General features: G+C 37.6%; 1 pseudogene; it reads left to right on the forward strand.

Moving 5' to 3' along the window:
* Positions 1–382: 382 nt before the first annotated feature.
* LOC145047298 (putative carboxylesterase 12 pseudogene) lies at positions 383–1,468 on the forward strand (annotated as a pseudogene).
* The last annotated feature ends 8,303 nt before the right edge of the window (positions 1,469–9,771 follow it).

A 9,771-nucleotide genomic window follows, 5' to 3' on the forward strand; every position in this document is an offset into this window, starting at 1 on the left:
ATAGAAACTAGAAAGTAACAACATTACAACAATTCATCATGCTTATTTTAAACTCCAAAGTATAAACCATTACTTTCCCGTATAATTCTAATACCAATACTTATACTTAAAGCTATATGTATATTTAATCGTTTAAAGTTAAAACGTAAATTAATATCACAAAACTACTTCTCATGGACAAGAGCTACACTTTTTCTACCACATCTTTATCTTTATTCCAACACTTTTTTAACTTTCCCTTTCTCATAACTCTTTCTTCTTTGTTTTGAATTATTACAGATTTTTACGATAAACAAATAAGAGATAAAATCTATGTTTATTACATTTTTCAGACGTCAGATTCTTAATAAAATTCTATATAAACGTTTAACACAATATACATATACATAAACATTTATCATTATATATGTATAATAATATCTATCATCAGCTTCTTTCATTTTCGCAATGGAATCGTCCACCAATGAAATCATCAAAGAACTCCCTGGTATAATTCGTATTTTCAAAGACGGTCGATTCCAGAAACTCCAAGTTCCTGATATTGTTCCAGCCGGCGTGGACCCTTCCACCGGCGTCAATTCCAAAGACGTCGTGTTTTCATCACAGAACAACGTCTACGCTAGGCTTTACATTCCAAAAACCACAACCCTCCACCACAAACTCCCACTTTTAATCTTCTATCACGGTGGTGGTTTCATGATCGGATCCGCTAAGTCCTCTCTATACCACAACTTCCTCAACCTTATCGTCTCAGAATCCAATGTCGTCGCCGTCTCCGTCGACTACAGACTCGCGCCGGAGTTTCCCCTTCCGATCGCATACGAAGACTCATGGGAAGCGATCAAGTGGATTGGGGAGCATGTTAACGGGAATGGTCCAGAGCCATGGTTAAACGATTACGCCGATCTTCAAAACATCTTCCTCGCCGGCGACAGTGCCGGAGGTAACATAGCACACCACATGGCTATCCGGGTCGGATCGGATGCCCCACCCGGTTTACGGTTCCAGGGTGTTATCTTGTTTCACCCGTATTTCTGGGGTAAGGAACGGGTTGGTAAGGAGTCCGACTTTATTGAACCCCGGTTGATTGTTTTTTTGGAAGACTCATGGGCTGTGGCGCACCCGGGAAGTAGCGGGCTGGATGACCCATTGATCAACCCGGGTATGGACCCGAATATATCGGGTATGGGTTGCTCCAAGATGCTGGTTTTTATCGGTGGGAATGACTTTTTCAGAGAGAGGGGATTGTATTACAAACAAGTGGTGGAGAAAAGTGGGTGGAAAGGAGATTTGGAAGTGGTGGAGAATGAAGGGGAGGAACATGTCTTTTTCTTATTCAAGCCTTCTTGTGCAAATGCTTGTACTTTGCATAATAGAATTTGTACATTCATCAATAATGCTTGAGAGTTGAGAGGAATGTATTGCTCGTTTACATAAAAGTATCCTACTCTCATGTTTTAATTTGTAATTTTATTATGTTTTAATATTATCTTTTGTTGAAGAGATAATAATTAAGAAACTGAAAAGGATCCAGAAAGTATACTACGCAACAAAACAAAGACCAGAAACAATAAATCCCCTAAAACTACTAAACCCCACACCAACTATTAAAAATACAATGGAATAGACAAAAGCGGTAGATGCGTCGACACCAAGGAATCGACATTGATAATTTGAAACTTTAGATATACTTGTCCAATTAGTTCACTTCAAAAAAATCCGCCAAAATCAATGATCTTTGAACCAACAACAACGATTATAGAATTATCCTCTAAAAGTGACTTCTGTAAAGTGTGTATGTATATGAAATTATGAATTATCCTCTAAAAGTGACTCATAGACAATAATAATGAGTCAAGCTTGAAGAAACCACCAAATCCAATGTAGTAGCAGCAACCACAAAAACTAATTAAGAGCATTCGAAAAGATGCAATCATTAACAATAGAATAAATTACTCAAGTCGTCCTATGGTTTGGTTAAATTTACATGTTTAATCTCTAACTTTTATTTTGTATTCGGATCGTCCTTGTTGTTTCATTTAGTTGTGTTTTTCGTCCCTAACAAATATGAAACAGACTATATTATCCTTGGCCATTTCTTTTTTGATTTTTTTAATATTAACCTATTAAAGAATATTATTGAAAATAAAAAACATGGGTCCCTCACCCTACTATCTCTTCCTCGTCATCACTAATCACCTTCATTTGCCTCACAATACTCTTTCAATCTCACCATCTCCATTTCTTCTATAAATAATGGAACCAAAGATGTTTCGAATCAAAGAAAAGGGGAAAGATAAGAGGAACACCATGGTTTAGTGTTATGTGAATCGAAGGCTGACGAGCATGTCAGAAGTTGTTAAAGAACGTGAAGCTCAGTGGGAGAGATGATGCGACTGAGGGGATGGATTGGTCGGATTAGGTGATACAAACCTAAGGAGATCGAAGATCTACATAAGTTCATGTGGCGGGACATAGCCTCTTCGGTACTAATCAGTTTTCGCTCCTCCATCTTTCATCGCCTCTCCCTTTCTTCCCCAACGAGAAACCTCCTTTGCCACTTCACAGTCCCAAATTCTAACCTAGAACCAACACCCTTAACCCACCACTTATCAGTGTCGTCTTCTTTCAGGTGAATTAGAGAGAGGGAAAAGTAAAGAGATGTCTTACCAGCGAAAGAAAGGGAGGAACAAGAGATGTTTTCCCCAGTGTCGTCGACCAAAATCCTCCGACCATAACCATCTCCACTAAGTTTCGTTCCCCTCTAACCCCATTTCTTCTTGAAAATCGTGTTTGATTTCTGGAATTTCGTCAATTTTTTCTTTCATCACCGATTTCAAGTTAGGTTTTGTGTTTTGTATTTTGATTTCCATATCTTGTTTTAATTTCGGCTTATGCTCTGATTTCAGGATATTGAGATTAATTTTAGTTAGGTTTTTTATTTCGAAATTTGATCTTGTTATGGTTTTAAATCTGTGTTTAAGTCTGATTTCTAGGATTTGATCTTGGGGTGCGACCGGATGAAATCGATGATGTTGTCTGTAGTTGAGCCAAAATTGGTGGATGGTGGTGATGTTGGAATCGATGGGTGGTGTTTGTCGGTGTCCGGTGGTGGTTTTCAGTAGTCTGTGGTGGTTGTTGGTGGCCTGTGGTGTTTGTATTGCAAGTGGGAGTATGAATGGGTTCCACATGTTTATAAATCATTTAACTGTTTTTCTTAATTATTAAATAATAAAAAATAGTAAAAAATGAAAAAAAAAAAAAAAAAAAAAAAAGAAGAAGATAAAAAAAAGACAAATGGCAATAGTCTTTTCATCTAGGGGAGGGACGAAATACGCAACACAAACATATTATGAGGACGATTCGAGTGAAAAAAAAAAGATAGGGACCAAACAATTAAATTTAACCAAACCATAGGGACGATTTCAGTAATTTGGTCTTAACAATAACCCCAAATGTGGAATTTGAGCCATTGTGAATTTGAGAACAACGCTACATGATTACCAACCAATTACTAAAATTCAAAATGTACGTCAAATTTAGATAAAGCATTGCGAAGAAGCTTTGTCTTGAATGTCAGATTGACCACCACAAAGTGTCTTTTATATAGTAAATTTGAATCCTTGGGTACAAATTGACCACCATAGGTATGAATTAAGTTGTTTGTGTTAGATATTATTCTTATTATGTTGTAATTATAGTATAGCCCATTTAATGATCGATCTTTTTTTTTATCTTAGGAGGCCTTATGTATTGTATTTGTACTATATATGATTGAATTAATGATGAGAGGCGTTCATGGGAAAATTGATGGGTTTTGAGCATTACAACATTCCTATAGTGCACATGCTACCCTAATTGCTTTAAATCTAGGTTTTTCTAAAGTTATACATGCATAATAATTTTCCAAAGCAAAACCCTAATCTAGCATACATATTTTCGGATTCAATGAATAAAAAAGAGTTAGAAGAATATCTCTCTTGTTCATTGCTTGAACTTGATCTTCAAGAGCTTAGTGCCTCAATTGTTGCACCTCTAATAGAGTCACAAACACCACTAGCAATAAGGAAGAAGGAGAAAGGTTATGGAGCTTCAAAATTTTCGGCCAAAGGGTTCTTTAAGACAGCATATCTGAAAACTGTAACCTAGGGGTTCCTTATATAGTTGAGCTGCTAGGGTTTTCAACTGGAAACCCTAATTTCCCTTGCTTAGGCCCTAAGCAACACATGGAACCCCATATGGCAAGCCATGGACGAAAACTCTATGGGCTCCCCATATATTTTCATCCGCCCTATACCAATAGGATCCATTAGCCCAAACTACAACTATTACTAATTTACATAATCAGACCCCGTTCTTTTAATCAGTCTCTTTCGATCACTAAATTAATTCCAAATTAATTTTTGATCGATACTAATTAAATAATATGATTAATATATTATTCTTATAATATATTAATAAATCATTAATTAACCTCTTTCTCCTAAACTCATCCTATCATATTGTTATGGTGAATGCAACCCAAAAGGACCATGCTACTATCGGGTTAAATACATATCAATTATAGTTATGGGCTTAGAAACCTAATCCAACAGTCCCCCACTTGGATAAGTCTAGTAACTATAACTGCAAGTATGACTTCAAAATCCGATTAGCAATTGTAGCTCTCAGAAGCCGTTGTCGAACTCTGACCTAGTTAATGACGCGTCCTTTAGATAAGGGATCATATTATCCTACGTTTTGCAAGATATCGTGTAGATAAAGACATGGAACATAATCATTCTCAATATCCAACAGCTTGTTTCCCGACTTATGATTTGTTTGACATAGAATCAATTTAGTCTTGATCGGGCCCCACACATAAGTCAACACAAAATCATCGAGGGGTCCAATATATCGCTTTTACCTTCTTAGGGTAAAAGGAACAGATAAAATTTGACTTATATGCTTGTACTATTTACTCATCAAATCGTACACAACAATACGTTTTATAACATCAAGTTACTGATGCGTTTACACATTATTAATGCACAACCAACTTGTAAACAACAACTCATATATATCGGTTTAAAGATTATTTGATATTATCGTCTCACAATCACACATGATAAATTCCATGAAGTTATTCACATAAGCGTGGGTTTAATACAATACTCAAATCTTATTTCAAAAGCACTCATGAACGTTGCAGCAAACATTTGCTATGTCTAAACACTTAGGTAGTGTTTGTTTTTTGTCTGCAGATCTGCGAGACGTCTTCTGTCTGCGCCGCGCAGACATTAGTCTTCGCAGACTGTTTGTTTTTTTGAAGACTGCAGACCTAAAAATGTCTGCGCGCCCTCTTCTTGGCGCAGATGTGGACCAGAGTCTTCTAACATCTTCAGACATCTTTTAGCTTAAAAAAACATATATATCTTTATTTTTTTTAAGTTTTTTTTTAATTTATATTTTTTCCAACTTTATTAATGATAAACAATATGAAAAAAAAATTACAAAACATAAAAAAAAAAAAAAAAAACATTTGACGATACAAACATGATATTTTTAACAAATTTATAAATAAAAATTTATTATAATAATAGTCGTTGAAGTTGTTTATATAAATATGAAAAAAAAATCATAATATATTCTTATATTTTTTTGCCAAAATTTTGTAAAACTTTATTTAATAGAGTATCATCAATTTCTCGAGAAAATATTTATCGTACGTTTTTAATAGATTTATTTGAAAAAATCGAAGTTTATTTCCATCTATTTATGTATCAAATTCTTTGATCACTAATTATAATGTTTAGTTATAACTTTGCAATCAAAGTTGTTGGTTTTTATCAAATATGTATATGAATTAATACCATTTTTATTTTTATTTTTTATATAATAATACATAAAAGTTGATCTAGATTCGTTATATATTTATAATAAAGTCGTAAAAATATATAAAAAATTCGCTTTGAAGTTTAAAAAAATCAGTTTATTTAGATTTCAGTTTATTTTAATAGCCCGCAGATGTTAAAAAAACAAACAGTCTTCTTTGTTCAGACTGCAGACGTTTGGTCCACCTCTTCTACTGCAGAGGTCTACAGATGTGGTCCGCATACTGCAGACATTTTGCCTCAGAAAAACAAACAGCACCTTAGACAATCTACAAACCAATTCATGACAGTATAACCTCATAACTTACTCCCAAAGTATGATTGACTGTGGATAATTTGAATAATCTAATTATTCTGGAAGTAAAACATGCAAAAGTGAAACAATAGTAAACAATTGACACAAGATAGTAAACTTTACTCATAAATAAATCTCCATTATTTAATCATAAAATCTCAATTACATTTATCTATTACAAGTTTCTAAACACCTATCTAATCACTAATACTAATATCATCCTTCAGACCAATGCTCATCGTATGTTGTAAGTGCTTAACCCTGCTCAAACCCTTTTGTGAGGGGATCTGTTGGGTTGTCCTCTGATGATACCCACTTGAATACGAGGAGTCCTTCTTCTACCCGATATCTGATGAAGTGGTATTTTCTATTGATGTGTCTGGATCTGCCATGATCCCTTGGTTCCTTGGTTAAGGCAACCACTCCTACGTTATCACAAAAAATCAATGTTCTAAATAATGTAAGGTGTGACTTGGCGGTAATGTCAAGCCTCAAGCTTTTCCAAGCCTTGGCGAGTCACGACGTTTGTGAAGCGTGACTTAAGGCGGCATTTTTCTATATAATTAATATTTTTATATGTATTTTCAACTATTATTCATTTTTATACACATATATGAGTTAACACGACATTTTGGCAAAAATTGGCGGCAGGTGCAAGTCTTGGAGTTGTGGCACGCCATGGCGAGCTTTTTAGAACCTTGCAAAAAATATCCATACGCTCCTTTATGGCTGGTACAACTCCAAGGTCTCCAATGAAGTTCTTCAACCATATCGCCTCCTTCGACGCTTCGCTTGCTGCTATGTACTCTGATTCGCATGTTGAATCAGCCACAATCTCCTGTTTGGAACTTTTCCAAGTAACTGCTCCTCCATTTAGGGTAAACACCTAGCCCGACTAAGAGCAGAAGTTATCTCTGTCATTCTAAAAGATGGCGTCACTATACCCTATCACTCTCAAGTCATCACTCCTACCTAGTGTAAGGACCCGATTCTTAGTCCTTTGCATGTACTTAAGAATGTTCTTCACTGTTGTCTAGTGCGCTCTACCTGGGTTCCCTTGATATCAGCTAACCATGCTCAACGCAAAAGCCGCATCGGGGCGAGTACATGTCATAGTGTACATGACCGAGCCAATGGCGGAAGCATATAACACTCGACTCATTTTCGCTATCTCGACATCGGTAGTCGGACTCTGAGTCTTACTCAACTTGGTATTACTCTGGATTGGCAGTTCCCCTTTATTGGAATTCTCCATCGTAAAACATTCCAGGACCTTGTCCAAGTAGGTACTCTGACTATGTCCTATTAGTCTTCTACTCCTATTTCTCAAGATCCTTATCCCTAGAATATAAGCAGCTTCCCCTATATCCTTCACAACGAAACACTTCCCAAGCTAGGACTTAACCTCCTGCAAGGTTTGGATGTCGTTTCCTATGAGTAGTATGTCATCAACATACAAAAGTAGAAAGCTAAGTATACTCCCACTAGCCTTGACATACATACATGACTCATCCTCGCTTCTCGAAAATCCAAACTCTTTAACTTTCTCATCGAAACAAAGACTCCATCTGCGAGATGCTTGCTTTAATCCATAAATGGATTTCACATGCTTGCACACTCTATTGGGGGTATTTAGCATCCACAAAACCTTCTGGCTGACACATGTAAACATCTTCATCCAGTTTCCCATTAAGGAAAGCAGTTTTGACATCCATCTGCCAAATTCCATAATCATGAAACGCATCGATTTCCAACAAAACACTAATAGACTTGATCTTGGCCATTTGTGAGAAGGTCTCATCATAGTCAACCCTCGGGGTTTGAGTAAAGCCATTCGCAACGAGTCATGCCTTGAACGTGTTCACTTTCCCATCCATGTCGGTCTTTTTCTTGAAGATCTACTTCCACCCGACTGTCTTATGACCCGATACATTGTCAACCAAGTTCCAGACTTGATTGTCAGACATGGACTGAATCTCGCTATCCATTGCCTCCTTCCATTTCACAGACTCCGGACCCGCCATGGCTTTCTTGTAGTTGTTAGGTTCATCCAAATTTGTCAGTGTAATATCACTGATAAACGTATCACCTTCAGCTTTTATATGGAAACCATACAACACAGTTGGAACACTAACTTTACTGGAACGTCATAGAGGTAAGGACTCGTCAAGTGGTTCAACAAGAATCTCTTCCTCAGGTTGAGTGATAGTGTTAGAGGTTCCTTCACCCGCTTAACTCTTTAATCTCTTCAAGATCAATTTACCTCCTACTGTTCTCTTGGCATACGAGTTCTCTCTTGCGGAAAACCCCTCTCCTTGCTATGAAGACCACGTTGTCACTAGGTCTGTAAAAAAGATATCCAAAAGATTTATGTGGGTAGCCGATGGAAATACACCGCTCACTGCAAGGTTCAAGCTTGTCGTGAGTCTCTCATCTTACGAAAGCCTCGCAACCCTAACCCTTGATATGTTCCAACGAGTGAACTTTCCTTGTCCACATCTCGTGAGGTGTATTGGCAACCTTCTTAATTGGGACAAGATTTAGGATATGGGCGGTAGTCTCTAAGGCGTACCCCCAAAATGAGATAGGTAACGAAGCTCGAGTCATCATGAAACGAACCATGTCCAACCAGGTTCGATTGCGCCTTTCAACTACACCATTAAGCCGTGGTGTCCTAGATGGCGTCAATTGTGAAATAATTTCACATTCCTTGAGATAGTCGTGGAGCTCGATACTAAGATACTCACCATCCCTATCGGATCTAGGCATCTTTATCTTCCTACCCAATTGATTCTCCATTTCTTGCTTAAACTCTTTGAACTTCTCAAAGGTTTCCAGCTTGTGCTTGATTAAGTAGATATATCCATATCTACTATAATCATCGGTGAAACTCACATAGAAGAGGTTATCATCCTTTATGGTGGTTAGCATCCCTTGATTACGATTCCTATGGGGAATGTATGTGTGATTGTTGGTATGGACTGGCTTAGTCATTTCGGTGCCATGATCGACTGCGAGGGTCGGCGGGTAGTGGTTAGAATCCCAAGTGAGGGAGAACTGATTCTTTATGGCGAGGGTACCAAATAAGGATCAGGGTTTTGTTCAACTGCCAGGGCTCGGCAGTATATTCAACATGGGTGTGCGGGCTATCTAGTGTATGTAGTGGATATGCGAGTCAGGGATCAGATTTCAGTTTTAGAGGTTCCAGTAGTCAGGGAGTTTGTGAATGTGTTCCTGGAGGAGTTACCGGGAGTGCCTCCGGAGAGACAAGTCGAGTTTAGGATCGACCTAGTGCCAGGTGCAACCCCTATTGCTAAGGTGTCGTACCGGTTGGCACCACTAGAGATGCAAGAGCTATCATCACAACTGCAAGAACTGTTGAGCAAGCAGATCATCCATCTGAGCAGTTCCCCATGGGGAGCACCGATTCTCTTCGTCAGGAAGAAGGATGGTCACATCGGATGTGCATTGATAACTGGGAGTTGAACAAGTTGACGGTGAAGAATTGTTATCCACTCCCAAGGATAGATGATCTTTTCGATCAGTTGCAGGGGGCATCTTGGTTCTCCAAGATAGACCTGAGGTTCATGTATCATCAGGTTA

This window comes from Lactuca saligna, chromosome 5 (genome assembly GCF_052625555.1).
Source record: "Lactuca saligna cultivar CGN05327 chromosome 5, ASM5262555v1, whole genome shotgun sequence".
In the NCBI taxonomy this organism is placed as follows: Eukaryota; Viridiplantae; Streptophyta; class Magnoliopsida; order Asterales; family Asteraceae; genus Lactuca; species Lactuca saligna.